The sequence below is a fragment of the Fukomys damarensis genome, unplaced genomic scaffold, assembly GCF_012274545.1.
Source record: "Fukomys damarensis isolate Sample0158 unplaced genomic scaffold, DMR_v1.0_HiC HiC_scaffold_39, whole genome shotgun sequence".
In the NCBI taxonomy this organism is placed as follows: domain Eukaryota; kingdom Metazoa; phylum Chordata; class Mammalia; order Rodentia; family Bathyergidae; genus Fukomys; species Fukomys damarensis.
The window spans coordinates 120,398,079-120,419,416 of NW_022900951.1; the positions used below are offsets into that span (position 1 = coordinate 120,398,079).

General features: G+C 38.9%; 1 non-coding gene across 1 annotated transcript; it reads right to left on the reverse strand.

Annotated features, from left to right (window-relative positions):
* Positions 1-3,614: 3,614 nt before the first annotated feature.
* LOC117284880 lies at positions 3,615-3,717 on the reverse strand. Its single transcript, XR_004515948.1, has one exon. It is a non-coding gene; the product is annotated as a small nucleolar RNA U13 (small nucleolar RNA).
* Between the last annotated feature and the right edge of the window lie 17,621 nt (positions 3,718-21,338).

The following is a 21,338-nucleotide window of genomic DNA, read 5'->3' on the forward strand; positions in this document are numbered from 1 at the left end:
ATCCTTATAATGACCCCTGGAAATTGTTATATCTGTGTTTCAATGAGGAAACTGAACTTGAGTCATCTTATGGCTGGCTGCAGTCACCCAGCGACTCGGAGCGGGGAGCCAGGTAGTGCCACAATAGGATTTAGCACAGATAAACGCCAGAGACAAGGAACTCTGAAGCCAGTGTGCCAAAGCTTGAAAGCCAGCTCTGCCACTCAGCAGCTCTGTGACCTGGGCAATTCACGTAACTTCTCCGGGCCTCAGTTTCATCATTCGAACAAAATGACGATGATCACCTTTCCCTTACAGAGTGCTTATGTGGATCAATGGGCTAATAGTTTACAAATAGAACAGATTTGTTATCCAAAGCGAACAGTGGCAAAGGGGCATTTGTGACCAATTCTGCCAGGTCTCAACTCGATATCCTGCCCCCTCCTTCACTGGGAGGTCTCCCTGGATTAACAGGGAGGCAACAAGGCAGCTGGCAGAAATAGGGAGCTGAATGTTTGGCAGAGAGGAGACTTTGCTCCAGGAAGCTGGGATGTTGATTCAGAATTAAATAGACGAGTCCTTACCATTAGGGAGGTGGAGAGTAGAGGAAGCCAAAAGACCCTCCTCCCATGCTAAACCACAGGATGTCCACAGCGGAGAGGACAGATTGACCCTGGAGAGAGTTATATTTGGTAATGCATCCACCTTTTATCATGAGCATATTTTGCATAATAATACCATATTCTCTAGGAAAAGGCATAAAGTACAATGGGTAAAGAAAAACAGCATTTTTCTCTCTAATCATAATGATGAATATGATTATATCCACTGTGGATGATTAGTACATATGTGCAACATACCCCAAATCTTTTTATGCCCCTTTTCCCTCCCCCAGCTTTGGAATTTTGGTCCTCTTTCTACAGTGATTATAATCACTATGTGTTGGAAGAAGAAGAAGAAGAAAAGAAGAAGGAGGAGGAGGAGATTGGGTGGGTGGGGATCTATAAACAGGTAGGGAAGAGAATGAGAAGGAGAAGGATAATAAAAAGAATTAAGACACGCTAAGTCCATGGACCTACTCCCTGAGATGGATGTAAACATCATGTCCTACAAACATGTACGAAGAAAAATAGCATTGCTTTCTGCCTCAGTTCTAAAGTGATGGGACTTTGGAGGGCTTTGGTCCTGAGAGAGATTACCTGAGACTACATGGACAGGGAATTCAAGCTTATCTGGGATCCATATAGGCCATCCAGGTCTTAGACATGTGCGGAGCCAGCTGTACATGCATGTAACCTGTGCGGCCGCACAAGGCCTCAAGCTTACAAGTTTCCTGCACTCGGTTTAGTGCTCTGCTGCTCTGATGGCTCATGAGATTATAATTACTTCTAAACAAGGGTCACTGCCTTTTCAGTTTGCAATGGGTCTCTCGAGTTGTGTAACCTACTATACGTCTCTGACACCGGGGACTCCACATGGTGAGGCTGCCACAAATTCCCCTTGACTGAGGCCTATCTGCTTCTAGGTATGGCATCTGCTTTATGAGCATCCTACAGGCCATGGTTTCTCTGACAAGTTGTGTCTCATCACATTGTCCTTTTACCTGCGGTCTTGAACAAAATACAAGCATGGGTACTTCTTCATTTAAGTCCTTTTTATTTACCTCTACAACTTTTTAGCAAATTCAGGCTCTGTCCATATGTGTTTCTGAAAAATAAAAAGCACCTAGGGCTGAAGATGCTGCAGTGCTAGGAATGCGATGCCCCTGTTTTGTGCACAGACTGCTGTTATCTCCCTAATGTATTGCAAGGGAAAATAGTCAGATAATTTTGCAGCGGGAGAAGAGAAATTTGTTTTTTTAGGGCAAGTTAAAAAAATGATTTGAGTACTCATTGTAGGAAAGAAATAGGGTAATTTTAAAAAAAACTCTTCCACTTAAACCTCTTTCAACTTAGCTGTGGTCACAAGAATAACAATTTTACTCATAAGAACTGCCCTAAAAAGAAAGGAGCAGAATTTCCTCCATTGAAGATCATCAAAAACAGAAGGGTTTTGAGAAGAAGGGAACTTCGAAAAGTTGACACAGTAAGTTAACACAAAGGTGGAAATGATGAAATCCCAACTGCCACCATCAGAATATTTCTATTGAATTCTATTGCATAATTACAAATCAAGATGTTTTCAAAAAGTGAGGATTTCTATTAAATGGCACCTGGAAAAGTTTTCTTGCTGTTCCTAGCAAAGCTTCTTCTTCTTCTTCTTTTTTTTTTTGGAACTGGGGATCGAACTTGGGTCCTTGCTCTTCCAAGGCAGGCAGCAGAACCACTGAGCTAAATCCCCTGAAAAACTCCTTAAATAGTAAATTAGAAAGGTCACATCATGCCAGCATTGTACAAGCGAAATCTCCCCAAACCCCATGAAAAGACTTCTAGTAAACATTCGTTAGGCGCATATGGAGAGCTCAAGGTGAAACCCCAGCGCTGTCCTGGAAGCCCAGAGCATTCAGAGCCCTGAGACCACGGACTTCCTATCAGTCTTCTGTTTATATCTGTCCCGCAAACTCTGGCTCTTATTGAGAGTGCAAATGAACAAGGTGTGTAGACAACTTTGCTTTTGATTGATGTATTTGGTTTTCTGGACCTGAAAGACATCAGTTATTGAAGAGCTGTTTGGGTATTGGTGTGACTTAGAAAACTCAGACTGTATGTCAGGTGTATGTTCATTTTGTTTAAAAAAAGGAATAAAAACCACTCAGCACAATTCCTGTTGATTTCTTCTTCTGACAAAATTCTAATAGCACCAAGTAGTCCAGAAGCCCAAGCCTGGGAGAGAGGAGAGCTTGTGCTCTCTTCTGGACCAGAGGAGTCAGCCACCATAAGCCTTTCTCATCCAGCTCTGGGACTGCTCAGATGGCTGTAGATCCGGAAACCTCTCTCTGCAACTACAAAAGCTGCTGAATTACAGTAAAGAGCTAGCTGGTGATATATGAAACTTCTAGCTTTATTTGTTTCATTTTCTTTTGTTTGTTGTTTTCCTAAGAACCCAGAATGGCACTCATGAGTGCTACAAACACTGAAACCATGTCATGACTATAGAACTAAACGGTAGAAGCTAATTTGGTAAATAATTACATAGGTCTCTGGCTCAATTCTTCAGTAGACAAATTAACAATTCTTTAATTTTGCTCATCTTTCGAGCAGGGAGGTTTCATTTACTGATTGAGTGAGTGAGTGAATGCAGCGCAGTGCTTGGGACTGAATCCATGGCCTTGCACATACTATGCAAGTGCTCTACCACTAAGCTACATCCCCGGCCCCCAGAGCCGGGAAATTTAAAAGTGCTGTGTAGATTGTTAAAAATGCAATATGGGTGATATTACCAAAGTCTATTTTTTGGTAGAAGTAGTAATGATATTGAAGCCTCCTTGAATCTGTCACCTACATTGGACAAAATCAGTCCTAAAACCAAATGTAATTTAAAAATGCATGATTCTATGGCTTGTTTTAAAACTTGTGCTGTTTCTAATTACCCTAAAGTAAACCTGTGGATTAAATTTTCAAATAAAAAAATTTCCAGTTCTGTAAATTGAACAAATACTTTTTACCTGCAACCAGCAATTGAGGCTTGTTTTTTCACGTCAGATAGGTAATGTGCCAATGCTGTAATAAGGTTCTAAGAATAACATCTCACATGATGTTACAAAAACCTAATCGTCAAGCTCATGAATCACAAGGGCATCTAGCAATTTAGTTTTTAAACCATGCTACTGCAAGATGCTTGGAAATCTCATAAATTGACGAAAATCAAGAACAATTAATATGAAAATATATTTCTTTTCACTTTTTGGAGGACACCATAGAGAAGTCTGTATAAAAGAATTTCATGGATGTTTTTCATATGGAAAACACTAGCAAGGGGGGATATTGAAACATGGAAATAAAGAAGAAATTTTCAGTCCTAGCTACTATGCAACAAAGCCTTCAAAAAAGAAAAAAACATGCTCATTCATGTTTTCTGGAGTGTAACGTCTGTCTTGAAAAGGTTTAAGCTAATGCCCACACATGCCTACTTAAAAATACTTTCCCATTTATTACACTGCTTTTCCTGGACCTCTGGTAAATTTACAATGCCTCATTAGACTACATGAAAATAGAGAGCTTCGTAAATGTAAAAGGACTATTTTGAATGCTGACTGACATCCAGAGCAGAAGGAAATAATTAAATCATTCATTCATTCATTCATGTATGTAACAAACATTTATTAAACACTATGCAAAGCTACTGCTCTAATCCTTAAGAAGTTTCTAATCAAGTGGTGCATAAAGTCATGTATAAAATGAATGCTAATGAAGAGCTGTGAACGCCATGAAAGGGGCAGCCTAGTCTCAACCTGGAGTGGAAGACCTAGTAAAATTTGCACTACAGCTAGACCTAAAGGGATAAGTAGAATTGTAAAAGACGGATCAGAAAAGAGTAGATGCAAAAAGCAAAGACTTGTGCAAGTGTGTAGCACGTTTTGGTTGTGAAGAGGCATCTGGTACGACTCCAGCCTAGACTGTAAGGGGAGGAAGGCAAGGATGAGGAAGATGTGGTTGGCTGCAGGCGAATTAGGAAGGGCTTCAACACCAAACTATGGAGACTGATGGCAATGTGGCTTGGAGCAGGGAAATAACATGGTGGAATTTGTATTTAGAAAAATCATTTGGTGCTTTGGATAATGGACAAAGGTGGGAGGAAACTAGAGGTGAGAAGAACAATTTTAAAGTTAGAACAGGAGCTGAAAGAGCTGAAAGTAGGGTGTGGAAGTACCAATAAAAAAAGGAAGGTGAGGAATTGGAGAACCTATTATTAATCATCTTTGCAACAGGAGAAAAAGGGAGGAGTTCAATTCTTTTAGAATCTCTTTTTGCTTTTATCAGTGCATGTTTCAATATATGATAACTACATTCACTGCAGAGAACTGGTACATACACATAACATTTCCATTTTAGAAGCTTGAATGTTGCTATCATACAGGATATGCAGATATATTTACCAAAGGTTTGTAGAATTAACAAAACCTTGTTATGAAAAGTGTCTACTAAATCCACACCAGGGACACTATTCGGTATTTACACATGTGTGACTTATTTATTTCACTTAGGAGTACATCTTCAATATGTATCCATTTTCCTATAAATCCATACTGGCATTTGTGTAGAATTACAAAGTACCACTGAGAAATATAGATATCATCACTTCACATGAACTGAAGATTTTATAGATCAATACATGGCTTCTAACATGATTCCTCTCTCACCAAAAACATTTAAAATGCCCTGATTAATAAATGTGCTAATAGTCCCTACGTACTATGACCATTAGCTGACAGCCAGTCTTCGGTATGGATATGAACTTGGTGACTATATAAGAAAATCCGTCACACGAATTTATTGTAAAATGGATTGTATTTAGGGGAAATATCAGTATCATTTGGATATTATTTATGTCCTATAGCATTTACGTAGAGACTTATAATTTAGTTAGGACTTGTAATTTATTCTGTGTGTGTGTGTGTGTGTGTGTGTGGTACCAGGGATCAAACTCAGGCCCTTGTGCTCCCAAGGCAGAGAGCAGAACCACTGAGCCAAATCCCCCGCCCTTTATACTTTATTCTTAACTTTGTACATTTTATATAGAACAGGGCCATCCTAAAACCTCTAGGTCTATTATCGTTACTTTATTGAATGATTTCTGTGAAGTATTCATTGCGCCATTTAACTAGTACTCTACATTTTGCAAAGCACTGGAACCCTGTGAGAAGGAGGGTAAAGGTTGGGGGGATTCTGCCTAGGCATATGTCCTTCTCAATTTGATTTAAAGTCATGTGCACACAGATCCCCAAGGATCTGCTTCCATGGTCCTTCACTTACTCTTTCAACTGCTGTTTATTGGGCATGTCTTCTCAGCTCTAGGCATTATGCCTGCTTGGGAGCAGACAGTGGTAAACTAAGTAGACAAGGCTTCTGCTCTGAGGTTAACTAGAAACAGAAACTTCCCGGGATGTGGTAACGTGATGGTCACTTGAGATTTATATGCACAGAGTGTGTGAGTGTGTGTGTGTGTATGTGTGTGTGAGTGTGTGTGTGTGTGGGGGGGGGGGCATCTCAGTTTAGCCTCAGTGTAATTTCTCAGTCGTCTATGAAAGGAAACAAAGAATGACACAGGAGAGAACGAAAAGAAATGTGAAAGTTATGCCTCCTCCCTGAAGCCTTCCCTAATTCTTCCAAACAGAAATGATACCTCAAGAGTTACGGCTCCTCATTCTGGAGAAATTTTCCAATCTATGATCTTACTTTCTTGACTTTTAGACCTAAAGAAAATCCCAAATAATAAAAAAGTCACTTCCTATTAGATAAAGTGGGGAAGAATTTTTAAGGTTTGTGCTTCCCAAAAGCTCTCACAAAAAAGATTTAGCAGAATGCTGTGTAACGCCAGAAGAAAAAATGAGGATCATAAATTGTTCAAGCTTCATTTTCTGTGGTTATTTATGCCCCTGTTTGTTCACCTTTGCCTTCCCTGTAATCAGCCTTATCCTATAGTACGCTAGAAAGATGCTGATTACATCGAAGTCACAGGGTAATTTACCCTTTTGACCTTCCTTGAGCTCTTATAAATCTCTCTGCTGCTGGGAGGCCAGGGTTTTGTTCTTCCCTCAGCAACAAAAGGCTGGTGCTTTAGAAGCTGCCTCAGCTGGCAGCAGAATGGAAATAGTGCAAACTGTGTGAGGCTAGCAGAGAGAAGGGTGGCTGTGACCTTGGCCTTTCAAGGAAAGTGGGAACAGGAGTATTCCCCATATTCCCAGTCTTCGCAGCCCTCGTTATGCCAGAAGCAAAGTTGATGGCACTCTGGTTATCAATTTTGAATGTAAAATGAAGAGGTTGGGCTGATTGATACCTAAGGCTCCTTCCAGCTCTCGTATTCCAGGGTTCTAAATACATCTCGAGCATGATTATTTGAAGAGAAAATTGAGTAGGACGATGAATGAGGCTCATGTGTGACAAGCACTCCGGTGGATGTAGACATTCACAAGTCACAGCTATGGACAGCCTCCCCTGAGCCCAGATGTCGAACAGGGAGATTCAGTCTAAGTTGTGTTAAAGAAACAGAGAGCCTGACCATCACACTGGTGAAAAGCCAGACGGTTCCAACCTCCAGTAGAAGGAAAGCAAGCAGAAAAAGAAGTTCAGCACTTGATTTCTTGAAGCTTGGGAGAAAGGTTACAAGTTTACGAGACTCCTTACATTCAGTGTGGGGTGAGGAAGGGCAGGTACATTCTGAAAAGTTTTCTGGTCTCCTCGTGATTTTATTCAGCTGCTACCTTGCTTTTGTCCCACTGAGTAGCATCATCTTAATTGCTCCCATTCTTGTCTTTCTTTTCTGGTACTAATATGAATATTTGAAGCTGAGCCCTCTTACAATTTGACCAGCTCTTGTTAAGATCTGACTGAGAAGCAAGTATCTTGAGTAACCAGTGTGTTTAACTCTTTTGATGGATCCATCATGGATACAAGCCTGTTTTAAAGCAATCATAATAATGATTACATAGCGTTCAATTGGTGCCACACAATATTCGAAGTGCTTGGCATGCATTATTTCATGCCAGGTTCACGAACACCCTACAAATGGACTTGTGCATATGTGAGTGCGCACACACACACACACACACACACACACACAATTGTGGATAGTTTCCCCCTGTTGCTGTACGTGTTTGTAGCAGTTATAGTGTCATTGTGCTTTGTTTCTTAGTTTGGAGTTCTGGGGCGGGGGTATTTCCTTCTCCGGTTTATTTCTTTCTTCTCTTACCGTGGCACTCAGCCCTGGCCTAGCAGGCCTTTACGGACCCAAAATATTTTGGCAGTGCCAAGGGCCCAAGTAGCAAGCACTATGTGGCCCACAGAGTACCAGTTTGCTGGATGCGTATGAGCCTACAGGCTTCAAACAGCTCAGAGCTTCTGCTGTTCCCTTAGGGACACATTTTAGAGGAGGCCAGGAGAGCTTTATTCCCCCAGGTCTGTGAGAGAATGTTCTCCCTGAAGACCAACCAGTAGTCCGGATCCTCACCAGCTATGTTCAGGCAGACTGCAGAGCTGCACTGCTTCTGGGCAGTTTGCAGAGAGAGAGCACAGTTAGGTCCTAGAAAAGAATAACCAGGTTTTTTAGTGTTCTGGACAGGATATTTTGAAACCTGAATACTGCCTTTGTTATGGTCTTCCCTAGCAATTTCCACAAGTACTTCTATGTAACATTTATAAACAACTCACGTTTGATGATGGCTGATATGCATTGCCAGAATATTGAAATCAGGCCTGAACATCACTAGAAGAACTCAACATTATGTGTGTGTGTGAGAGAGAGAGACTATTGATCTCTTGTCTGTGCTCAGACTTAAGTGAAGCCTTTGGAAGTTGGATTTAACTAATTTAGTCTGGAATCTGGGCAACGAAGGCCCTGGCCTCTGCCAGGCAGTAGCATGACACGATAGTGGTTGTTTGTTCTAATGAGCTTTTTATGATTATGATTCTACCCCACCAACACTATCCCCTGCATGAGCACAAATGATTTGGGGGGGTGTGTCAGATTACGCATGTGCCACGGCTCCTCAAGGTCCGCAGTGCAGCCTAAGCAGGGAAATCACAAGATTCAGCCTCCCCGTTTGGCTGCGATTGTGCGCAGAGCCTCTGTGGCTGTGAATTCGTTTTTATTCTGAAAAGCATCTCAGCATCTCAGCCCACTAGTGACTACTGAACTTTGTTGGTAAGCCGCTACACTGGAAAGGGTAGCTGGCATGCAAGTGGTAGCATCTTGCAGGCAGCATTGTGACATTTACTTTTCCCTCACAGCACCCATCAAAATCTCAAGATTAGATTTGGTTTGCCTTTTATTTCTTCTGACACTCTATGCTGGCTTTTCATTGCAGAGACTTTTTATGAGCACGTTGGACGTGGGAATGGGCTGCCAACAGATGAAGTAAAAATACTTCCATCATTCTTCCTACCACCTCCAAGAAGTAGATGAAAATACTTACAGGCCAGGGCTGAAATCTACATAGGATTTCAACTGGTGTGCTTTCCTTAAATGCAGCCAAAACAGACAGGCACAGTGTAGTCTGAAATTTTGGGTTACTTCAGGAGAAAGTAAATACATATTTTAGTTTTCAACAACAAAAGAGGAGAGATGAATTCAACATTGTCTTGCTAATTTCAGCCATTGTACAAAAGTGTTTGTTTGTGCTTGCTAATGCTCAGTATAGACAGAAGCACAGCATGCTTGGAACTGGTTCCATAGGAGTCATTAAAAGGCATGCTGAGAATATGCGCTAAGAATAAAACACAATGCTTTATGCCTGCTCTCAGGCAAAACTCATTATAGGAAGTAATTTCAAAGTCAAAGATATGACATATATATTCCTCCAGGAAGACAGAGGGCTGATTGGCAAGTGCCTTACCTTTTTCTTGCTCTGGTGATTGTACCTTTGGCTGGGGTGGCAGGAAGGCATTATTGAAAGCAAGCAGGCGCAACAGGAGAGAACAGAATCAGGGTGGGAAAAGGCCAGTCTCACATGTTATTGACCATCATGATAACTGTACAATTTTAATTGCAAGTGACTTAGAGCACATCATGGTTCAAACATTTTTTTTCCTTTGCAACCCGACACAGTGGAATGGAGTCTTGGAGTGAGAAGATATGTTCAAAACGTGGTTCAGCCACTTCTGTAGTCGACAGCAAACTAATGTTGAGTCTCATTTTCCTCACTTGGAACAACTGGCATAATAATAGCTCTACTACATAGTGGAATAAGGGTTAAATTTACTCATATAGGTCTAATACCCTTATACAGTGCTTTGCAGTGAACAGGCGATTCGTATTTCTTTTTAAATTGCTGAACGTAAGGAATGAGAAAGTACCCAATATAATGCATGAATGTGCTCAGGTAATACACTTTGGTTGCTCCTAGAGTCATTGCCTCTCTAGCCAGGCTTTCTTTAAACTACGAAGCCAATTTTCTGCTAAGCCTTAGCATTTCACAGGAGCACTAACCTATACACTTCTCGCCTGCACGCATAAATGGGAAGTTCTAATACAGAGAACCACAGATGACCAGGCCCTATGCAGAGATTCTTATTAACCTCGTTTAGGATCAATCTTGCTCCATTTTTAACACTGGCATTTTTAAGACATCCTGTGGCAATTCTAGGGTTCAGCCCAAGGTAAAAGTTACTTATTGACATAGTTAGGCTTGCACTCCTCCATCTTTCCCTCTCCTTCACTACTAGTGATGATGGGTTGCCCAAGCCTAGCACAAACTCCTGCTTGTTTCTACTCAATTCTGGACTTCACACAAAACCTAGACCATAGTAAATGCTCATTAAATATCTCTTCAAAACTTTAGCTGGAGAGATCAAGCAAGAGAAAAAAAATAACAGTAATCAAACTATCCTTACTCACAAATGACATAATCCTTTACATAGAAGACCAGAACAATTCCACCAAAAGACTGCTAGAATTAGTTGCTTTTTTTAGTAGTATAAGCAGGCTACAAAAATCAACACATGAAAATCGATAGCATGCTTCTACACCAATTATGAATCCACCTAGAAAGAATGTAGGAAAAACAATAGCCTTCACAATAACTTTAAGAGAAAATTAAACACTTCAGAATTAACCTAACAAAAGAGAAAGACCTTAATAACAAAAACTATGATACTCTGAAAAAGGATATCAAAAAAGACATCAGAAAAAAGAAAGATACCCTCTGTTCCTGGATAGGCAGAGTAAGTATTGTCAAAATGACCATACTTCCGAAACTGATGTATAGATTTAATGCAATTCCCAATAAAAGTAGTCACAGCATTCCTCACAGAACTAAAGAAAGCAATCCTAAAATTCAGTGAAACTAGACGAGATGCAGAATACCAAAGCAATCCCAAGCATCAAGAGGAAAGCAGGAAACACCAAAATTCAGTTATATTGCAAAACTACAGTGATAAAAATACCATGGTATTGGCACAAATGTAAACGTGTGGATCAATGCAACTAAATAGAGGATCCAAAAACAATACCAGACATATTCGGCTATCTGGTCTTTGATGAAGATGCCAAAGCACACAATGAAAGAAAGACAGCCTCTTTAGCAAACGATGCTGTGAAAATTAGCTATGCACATGCAGAAGATTAAAGCTAGATCCATATCTCTAATCATGTACTAATAAAATAACAATGGGTCAAAGCTCTAAATATTAGAACAGAAAAAAATTCTAATGGAAAACAAAAATAAGGAAAACTATAGAAATTATAGGCATAGGCAAGGACTTTCTGAACAAAGCCCCAGTTACACAAAAAATAACATAAATAATCAATAAATGATATTATTATCAAATTAAAAATTATCACAGCAAAGGAAACAACCAACAGGTTGATGAAACAACCTACAGAATGGGAAAAAATTGCCAGCAATTCTTCAGACAGAGAACTAATATCTAGCATATAGAAAGAACTCCAAAATTAGACCCCTGAAAAAATTAGACCCTCAAAACAAAAGACCCAATAAAAATGGGCAACTGCAATGAACAGACACTTCTCAAAGAAGTACAACTGGCCAAGAAATACACAAAAAAATGTTCAACATCTCTGGCCATTAGAGAAGTACAAATTAAAACAGCACTGTGCTTGCATCTTACTCCAGAAAGAATGGCTTTCATTAAGAAATAAATCAAATAAAAAATGTTGGTGATTCTGCAGGCTAAAAGGAACACTCGTACATTGTCGTTGGAATATAAACTAATATGACCATTATCAAAAACAGTATGGAGATTCCTCAGAAAACTAGGAATAGAAATTACATTTGACCCAGCTATTCTCCATCTACGTATCTTACCAAACGAGTTAAAGGCATTATATTACAATATGTATGTGCTATAGCAGCACAACTCATAATAGCTAAATCTTGGAAGTGGCCTATATGTCCATCAATAGTTGAATGGATAGAGAATATGTGGTATTTATACACAGTGGAGTACTATTCTGCTATTAAGGATTAATTTGAGTCATTTATAGGAAAACAGATGCACCTTGAGACTATGTTGAATGAAATAAATCAGACACAGAAAATTAAATATCACATGGTTTCTCTTATATGAAAAATACAAAGTATAAATAAAGAGTAATATAAAAGATGGATAATAGGAAATAGAGCAATAGATAGATCTTTTGTAATAGGGAAAAGGACCAAGAGTTGGAGGCGGCAGAGAGGGCACTAAAAGAATTAAATGTGACATGTACATGTCCCAGTTCCCCATGATGAATGTACTCATTATTTGCTATAAACAAGTACTCATAAAAATATAAAGGAGGGGCTGGGGATTTAGCTCAGTGGTTCTGCCGCCTGCCTCTCAAGCGCAAGGTCCCGAGTTCGATCCCCTGTACCAATAATTAATAAATAAGTAAAAAAGAAATGAATGTGTGACTCACCAGTGGCTCATGCTTGCAAGGTTGGTGACTGGTATTAGTGAATAGGAAAGCGGACATTGACCTAGAAAATCTGAGTTTTTGGCCTGATTTAGTCAGGGCATGGTGAGTTTTCATGGTTAAATCACTTATCCACTCTAAGGCCTCAGTTTCCCCATGCGTAAAATGAGAAGAATAGATTATATATGCCTAAGGACCTTTCCAGCCCCAATGTTACTCCATGAGTCTACAAAAATCTATTGCACTGGGCCCAGGATTTATCTGTTGTTCCGGTGCCTGCCTCGTAAGCACAGTCCCCAGTTAAAGCCCCAGTAACAAACTAACAAACAAAAAAATCTGTGACATTGATAGCTACACTTCTGCCACCTTGGTAAAATGACATGTACATGGAGAAAAGGAGTTTAATGAAGCTTGTAAAAAGCACTTTCTGGAACTAGAGAAGCCATTTTCATAATGGAGAGGATTTAATGGACTTAGCTTGTAAAGAAGAAATTTAGTAGCTTCTGTCCATTTGCAACTTGTTTGTGCTATGCAGAAAGAAAGGAGAGGGGAACAAGTAATCCTTAAGTACTTGTACCTTGAGATGGAGTGTGTCCTCTGAGGTGAGACTGTCTGAATGCAGACCAGGCAGGTTGCATATTAGCTGGGCGACTTGGACATATTTGTTTGCATCTGGTAAAGATGAAATTAGGTAACTCATGAAAAGCCCTTACAATAGCTCCCAGCAAATAGAAAGGACACTATAAATGTTGAGGAGAAAAATAAGAACAAAACAAAATCCACACAAAGCCCTCAGAATGTAGAACTACTTGTTTCCATATTCCAATTACAGAAAGTAAAGCTCAGGGAAATCAAACTCGCTCTAGCGAGCTGATAAATGGCATAGCTGATAAATGGCAAATCTGGGATTTCAAGCAATGGTGACTTGTATCGTGAGTCTTCACTGGTTGCGATTTCTCTCATGTTTTGCTCACTCCTGTAGTGAATGCTGGAGGTGTGCTCACTTCGGCAACCTGCTCTGGGTCCATACAGGTTAGCTTTGGCTGCTGCTTCTCAGATTTCCCCCATGCACTTTTGCAAGCATCTTTTACCACAAAAGAGTGATAGAGTTGCTGTTCTCATACATGGAAGCAAGTTCAGACAGACACTTACAGTGTGAGCACAGTGAACATATTTACATAGGCAGAATTGTTTCCTTATGCATCAAATTATAAAGGCCTTTGCAAAAGAGAAGCTCGCCTTAGAAAACTGACTGCTACATTCTCACAGTGGGAACTCAGTTAATCTCAGACAGAGCCTGAGCATTTGTGTTTTGAAAGTTTCATAGGTTTCCCTGGTTAAGATCCCCAGATTCTAGTTCAAATCTAGTGGTGTACAGTTGGGGAAACTGAAAAACAGGGGTACAAAATTACCCAAGTTTGCATCATGAGGACTCAGAGTCAGGTCGCCTTATATCAAGTGCAAATCTTTCCCTTGCTTGTCAGACCAAAATAGCTTCTTGGCTTTCCTAGGATTTGCATGGCTTTACTTGGGTAACCCAAGGTTAACATCATAGCTGAACTGTCTTCATAAAATTTCCTACCATCTGGTGACCCCTCTGCTCCTTTTAAAGATATCATTTTAGGGTAACGAGAAAAGCTCTCTTACAAGGAGGCAGTATTTCATAGTAGTTAATAATGTGGAATCTGGAACCATACAGGGTGGTTCTAAATCCTGGCCTCATCACTTTCCAGTTCAAGGATATCGGGCAAGTTTCATAACTTCTCTGGTCTTCAGGTTTCTCTTGAAGAAACGGATATAAAACAGTTAGGATGATGATTAAATGGGATTGTGATATAGAGTACTTGTAAAATGTCTGACAATAGTAATTATTCAATTAATCTTTACAATTAATGTTGTCTTTCATTTAGTAATATATTTCAACCGATCCTTTCATTGTCCCTCAGACTGCAAGAAATGACATTTATGTTCTTCTCAGCCCCATTGTCTGTAAAAATGTGTGTGTTTGCTTGCACACAACTTCGACTGCTACATAAAGCAGCAAGCACTGTTTTGTTCACCAGGGAGAATAATCCCAAGCTCTCTGCCACTTAAATCATGGCCAAGAGCTAAATGGAGAATTTCTAAAGTAGATATGGTCCATCCACTCCTCCAGTGCACCCTCGGAATCAGGCATTTCAGCCGAAAGCACGGCTTTTCTCAAATTCTGCCTTGTTACGAGACTACACCATTAACCTCCACTAATGCTCATGTTGATCACATCATAATGAAATTCAGTTGTTGCATACGGAGTTAGTGCAAGACACTTTAATCATTAGGCTACCAGTAATACTATTTACATGGACGTCTGTTTCTCTACCAGGAATAACTACACATCCATTTCACAGCACATAAATTTTCTCTTTTCCTAGAGGCTGCTAGGTCACTTGGAGACAATTTATTGATGTCTAGATGTCCAGAAAATCGGGTTTTACAACTTTAGTTCAGGCCCAGGTAACTTTGTCACCACATTTTTCTTTTTTTTAATCTATCTTTTTTAAAATTTATGCTACCAAATCATATTTTATGTATTCTCATTTGTTTTTCAATATTTAGTATCTGACTATATACCGATAATAAAAGAAAGGTAAATAAATGCCAAAAGTTTTTTTGTTTTGTTTTGTTTTTTTAGTCCTTCAAAACTCAGCCCAGGGAAATTACACAGAGTAGTAGATTTGCCCACAAGTCCAAATCCCATAGCACAAAGATTTATTTTGAAAATGCTTATGTAGGCCTCCTATTTTAAAAGTCAAGAGCAATATTTTGACTTATAAGAGAGTCCAGTTGGGCATCTATTGTGTTACTTTAGACTCATGGGAGCAACTCAGTTCTCAAAATACTTCCTCTCAGGATAGTTATGGCATTTAAAGACAACCAAGGGAGACCCATCCACAGTTACAGTGATTCTCTTTTCCAGAGTCTGGAAAAGTGCCCACAATTTCCAGCTTCTGTGACGAATGGAAGTTTGAGGAGATCACTTAGCACAACCCCCTCTTCATTGCACTTTATCTATTTACTGCTGTTTATGCTCAGACATACTTTGGAGATAAAATCAGAAGCATGATGTGTTTTCCCAAAGCAATAGTTTCACATCTTGGTTACAGATACTCCTACCATTAATCTTGGCCTTCTTATAAAGCTATAGGTCATACTTGATGTAACAAGCAAATAAGCATGTTTTCTTCATTGGTTTTGTCTCAGAAAGACAGACATATTTTGAGATGTGCTTTAGTTTATGAAATTACATGTCATCATCAATCATTTAAATAAATGCTTTTTGCTCAGAAATATAATTTTTAAGTCACTTTTTAAAGGTAAATGAAACATTTGTAGCTAACTTTTTGGTATGTTCAGTAATACTGACATATGACAAATTTAAATTTAAATATATTGCCTATAAGCTTCGATCTCAATTCAATTGTAACTCACCTTTAATATTTTCATCTACAATGAAATTCTCTAGGCTATGCTTCAGCCTTACCAATGTGGAATAGATTTTATAAATGCACATACATGTTAACCATTAATTTCCTTATCATCATGATAATCTTCAATTGAGCAATTAGGCAAGTAAATTGCTTCTTAAACAGCTAGATGCATGGAATCATATTCATTATGAAAATGGATCATCTCTTTTCCAGGAAGTATTTTTATACTCATCAAACTCTCTTTTCTGGAGTATAGGTCGTTTTAAAAGAGGAGTAGCAATGTAAGTCATTCATGGACTACAAAGCAAAGGATGTTAGAACTGGGAAGGGTCTCAAAGATAATTTATTATAACTTATTTTTATATAGAGAATAGGTGAGAGCAAGATAGCAGAATATATTTGCCCAATTTAGGTGGAAAGAAGAACTCCGTGCGTGCGTGTGTGTGTGTGTGTGTGTGTGTAGGAGAGATGCAGACAGAAAGGGATAGAAGAAAGGAGTAAAGGAAGGAGGGAGGGAAAGATAGATCCTTTGGCTGTAACCAAAATCAGCAGCTATAGGAAGTATAGGCAAATATTGTCATGCTCTCTATATTTGTTTTCACATCAGTATCAACATGAATTTAGAATGATCCAAATTTAAGTACAGACTGCAGATAACATCATGAAGAAATCCAAACCTCTATGAGGCTCAAGGGAGAAAGAAGCCAAGGGAACCCCTCCTTGAAAACATTTGTTTTTCAGACATTTATCTATAGTAGGGTAAAATTTATTTCACCACTATCTGTTTGCATAATTTAGTGTGGTAAATGCCTTAAAATCCAAACCAGCAATTAATCTTCTTAAGAACAAAATAGCTATTTAAAATTTGCTTTTATTAGCAAGAACATTCCTCTGTGTGTTGTTACTGATGCTTCATCGTAACCTAATGTGCTTTTGGGCAATCCTGATATATTTGTGTGCATGGGAGTCTAAGAATGTTTTAGCTGACTCTCGTATCCATTCCCTTCTGCTTCTTCTCTCAGAATCATCAAGGGGCTGAGCACAGCTTGGGAAGTGGACTCGTGTTCCAGAGCAGGTTGAGATACGGACAAGGAAAGAGCTATTAAGGAAGGACAAAGGAAAGAGGAGGAAGCTGACTTTCAAAGGAGAGGCAGAAACAAGGGTGGGCATCAGGTGCCAGGCCATGGTAGAACAGCAGGCTGATGATACTTGCACTGCCCTGTTATGAATTTTTTAATTGTTTTGATATCTTAAAAGTTGTTGAAGATCTCTTTAAGAACTTCACAAATGATGAAATATGCATTTTGCTATTATGAAAGTATCACTTTATACCCGTAATACATTAAAAACATATTTTATACATCTTTATAAAAGGAACTTTTACTTGATCCCATGGAATTTAATTAGAAGAATGAAATTACTAAGTGTGTCAAGTATTTGAGGAGAGTTCTGGGCTGTTAGAATTTTATTTGTTTAAGCTAGTAATTTATTATTGCTCTAGCGATAAAAGATGTTATTGTGGTTGGGGTTATGGTTTGGCTCTCAAAATGTCCCCCCCAAAATCTCATCTGTTCAGAGGTGGGGCTTTTGGATGGTGATTTGTTCACAGGGTCACTATACACATGCAAAAACAAAATGTCCCTACTTCCCCCCCAAAAGAAATTATGCCATGTGACATTTTTGTCACTTTCATGGTCTTCTCTGAAGGCCAAACTGTCATAATGTCCCAGGAGCTTTTCTATCACAGTCTAGTTCCAGATTGTGTACAAGAATCATCTGATTTTAATTCAGAAGTGGGCCATTTAATCCCAAGTGTCTTTGGCCCAATGAAATGACAAATAAATGTGGCATATGAATGAAATGAAATATTATCCAGTCTTAAGAATGGAGCAAATTCTGCCACACATTACAATGGAAATGAATCTCGAGGGTATTGTGCTAAGTAAAATTAGTCAGTCACAAAAGATAAACACTTCGCAGCTCTGCTTATTTCAGGAACTTAGCACATAGAGATAGAAAAGAGTAAGGTAGCTGTGTGGGAGGAGAAATGAGGAATTTTTGTGCTGGATAGCGAGTTTCAGTTTTACAACATGAAAATAGTTCTAGGGCCTGGGATGTAGCTCAGTGGTGCTGTCGTCTGCCTCCCAAGTGCAAGGTCCCGAGTTCGATCCCCGGTACCAAAAAAACAAAAAACAAAACAAAAAAACTTGAAAAGAATTCTGTGATTGGATAGTAGTGATGGTAGCACAATAATGTAAATGTATTAAATGCCACTGAAATGTCAGAATGGTCCACTTTCATATGGTTAAAATGGTAAATTTTACATGATGCATATATTGCTCTAATATTAAAAAATGAAAATAAAAATTAAACAGGTCACTGTAGCACTTCCAAGCCTCATGAGCTCACAGATGTTTTCCTGAGTCCCCCATGATCACTTTAAGATGTTATGAATCTTAAAAAAGATTCTCTAAGCCCCTTAATCACAAGCCTGCCCTTATTGCCACTTTCAGAGCTTTCCTTGTATAATATGTTCTTACCTGGAGAATAATCATGGAAACCGAGCCTATTAGAGCCCTGCTCAAGTTAGACCTCTCTCAATTAGCACCCTCCTTATGCTTCCATATTCTCTTAGGTGAGAAACCTTCCTTGCTGAGGGGTTGAGGCACTAATGGATGAAGTGGGAGGAGTGGCAGTTTTCCCAACATAAGAACCCTGTGACTCTGAGTCATCTGGTATTTGATAGCTAAATGGAGTTCAGTGGATGGTATCTAACCTTTGGGAATAGTTGTGCATCTGCTTTGCTTCTGTCCGTAGAACACATCAGTCATTGTCCCTGATTTGGTAGGTCATCCCCTTGTAATGTTGTCTTTAAATAAATAATCAGTTTGCCTGCATTCTTGTCTCAACTCTAAGGTTGTACACAGATGACCACCTTGGTACTTATCTGTTCATTGCTGAGTTGTGGGACCAGAGCCAGTATGACTCTTGGACGTGATGGGATTACAGCAGCTGGTACCTTGGGAGGTCCCATTTATCAGCCCCATCATTCAATTATTTCTTATTTATTCAGCCCTATATGAAATCTTTGAAGTTTTTATGAAAAATCCCATTAGCTCAGAAGGATAGAAGTGTTACTGAGCTAATAAAACAGATCTCCATTGAAAGTAGCTGGAAAAGCCACAGACATTAACATAAGAAATACAGAACCAATGAATTCCTGGCTTGACACAGTTAAGGGCTACTTAGATTGGACACTGGAAAATGGAAGCAATCTGGGTGTTTTAAAATAATAAAAATAAGCCTATAGATGAATATGCATTTTAATCAAACATGACAGAATGAGGGCATAATGATTTAGATACTTTGAGCACACTTGGAATAAAAATTTGATAGAATATAAAAAATGGCCTGAAGATCACACAGGGAAACAATAGGAGGCACTTGGTTTAAGGAACTAAGAGTAAAGCAACAGCAACAAAACTAGACTCAATAAAGGTCTATAATCATTTATCTTAAGAGCTTGTACCTCTTTCCTGAATGGGGGAAAGTTTTGGATTTAGGTTGACCCGAACAGTAACTATTATGTAACTATTACCTTTGCTATTTTTGAGGAGCTTTGCAATTTCAAATAAGGACAATGGAATGTTACTGAAAGTAGCTTTCTGCAGCCTTGTTTCCATTAGATTAGAGTCCTGTATTTTTGTGTGGAAGCTGAACAGGTTGTTTTGTGTTACATTCATAAAAGTGATAGCTTTCTACAAACATTTGTTTTAATTTGAGCATAAGAGGAGCCAGATATTGTGTGCCTCGCCAGGCTCTTAGAGAGAAGTGGCATTCTTTCATGTCCCTAGGGCCATTGTTTCAAGAAGTAAGGGAACATAATGATTTTCAAATTGATCTGAAAAATGCAGTATGACTTTGCAAAGTATCTCACATCTCCTCGAGGCAGCTGTGGTTTGTAACTTGGTCACTATCAGGAAATAACACAAAGGAAAACCATCACTATATAGAAAATATTTGGCAAAGGAAGTTGGGATGGTATCAGCTCTGTACAGTACATATTACAGGAGTGTTAAAGAAGTTCTGGGTTTTCACCAATTCTTCTGAGTGAAATACATCCTATTTCCTATACACAGAACAAAGTTTTTACCGGTCTACTCCCATAACATTCTCTCTTCATTCTGGGTGCTTTAATTAATGTTTAATGGAGTCCCCAAAATATTGGACCTGGCAGTTACACATTACAGCATAGCTCAAGTCCTTCCTTTTGCAGATCACAAAATATATACTAGATAGAATGATTTGCCTAGGCTCATGTAACTACTTAGAGCAGAATTTCTTAACTGTATTGCCTTAATCATATTGTGCTGAAGTACTAATGTGAAACACATCAACTCTGATTTTTCTCATCATCTATGAAAGGAATTTTCAAATGGAAAATACATTTACAAGACTCTAGAAAATCTCTTTGCTATATGCTTTGTGTATCTGTGTGATTTTCCCGCAATTTTTCAAATAATAGTAATGCATCAACCTAAGGGCAAAAATGAAAACCATTCCACAAGACCAAGTAAATCCCTGTTCTTCCTGCAAAATTAAACCACATGCTTTTGTCTACCTTTTCTACAGAATTATATGTGTATATGCAAATTTGTGTATAAAATTCTATTTATTGTATTAGAGTTGGTTTTAAAATGTATTTTCCAAATATACTTTTAAAATATAGTTTAAAATGTACATGCTACAATATGTGGTACATACAGTTCCCTTGTCAGGGACTTCTATTTCAAGCGAGATTCTTGTCAAGAAAACTTTTACAACCCGAAAAGAAAACTTATGATCGATTACAGTCTATTTACAATTAGATAAGCTGGAGAAGTTGAGGGTTTGGGTGAAGTTTCTTCTTTGCTTTTGAAGATTATTAAACAATATACAGTTTTGAAAATAGAAAATGCAGATCCTCAATAATAAAATAGGGGCTAAAAGAACCTCTAATCCTATCATTCTTTTGGATGGATCTATCTGTATCTCTCTGTAGACCCACCAATGAGTGCAGTTATTAAGGTCAACTACTTTGGCAATGGACATGAGATACAGTTCTTTTTAGGAGATAGAATATATTCATTAGGTAAATGCCTGACAAGCATGTGGAGATCCGAAAAGGATAAAGCCCCATGCACCTGAGCACTTGATCAGAGAAAGGAAATGAAATAAATAAGTAAACTGCAGAGGAAGAAGAAATACAGCCATAAGGGTTTACTTGGGAGAACGGAAGGAGGGGGAGAGGAGAGATCATGAAAGGGAGAGAGAGGATAGAGGAGAAAGAAGAAAGCATAGAAGAGGGAGGGCGAGAGAGGGAGAGAGAGAAACCAAAAGTTG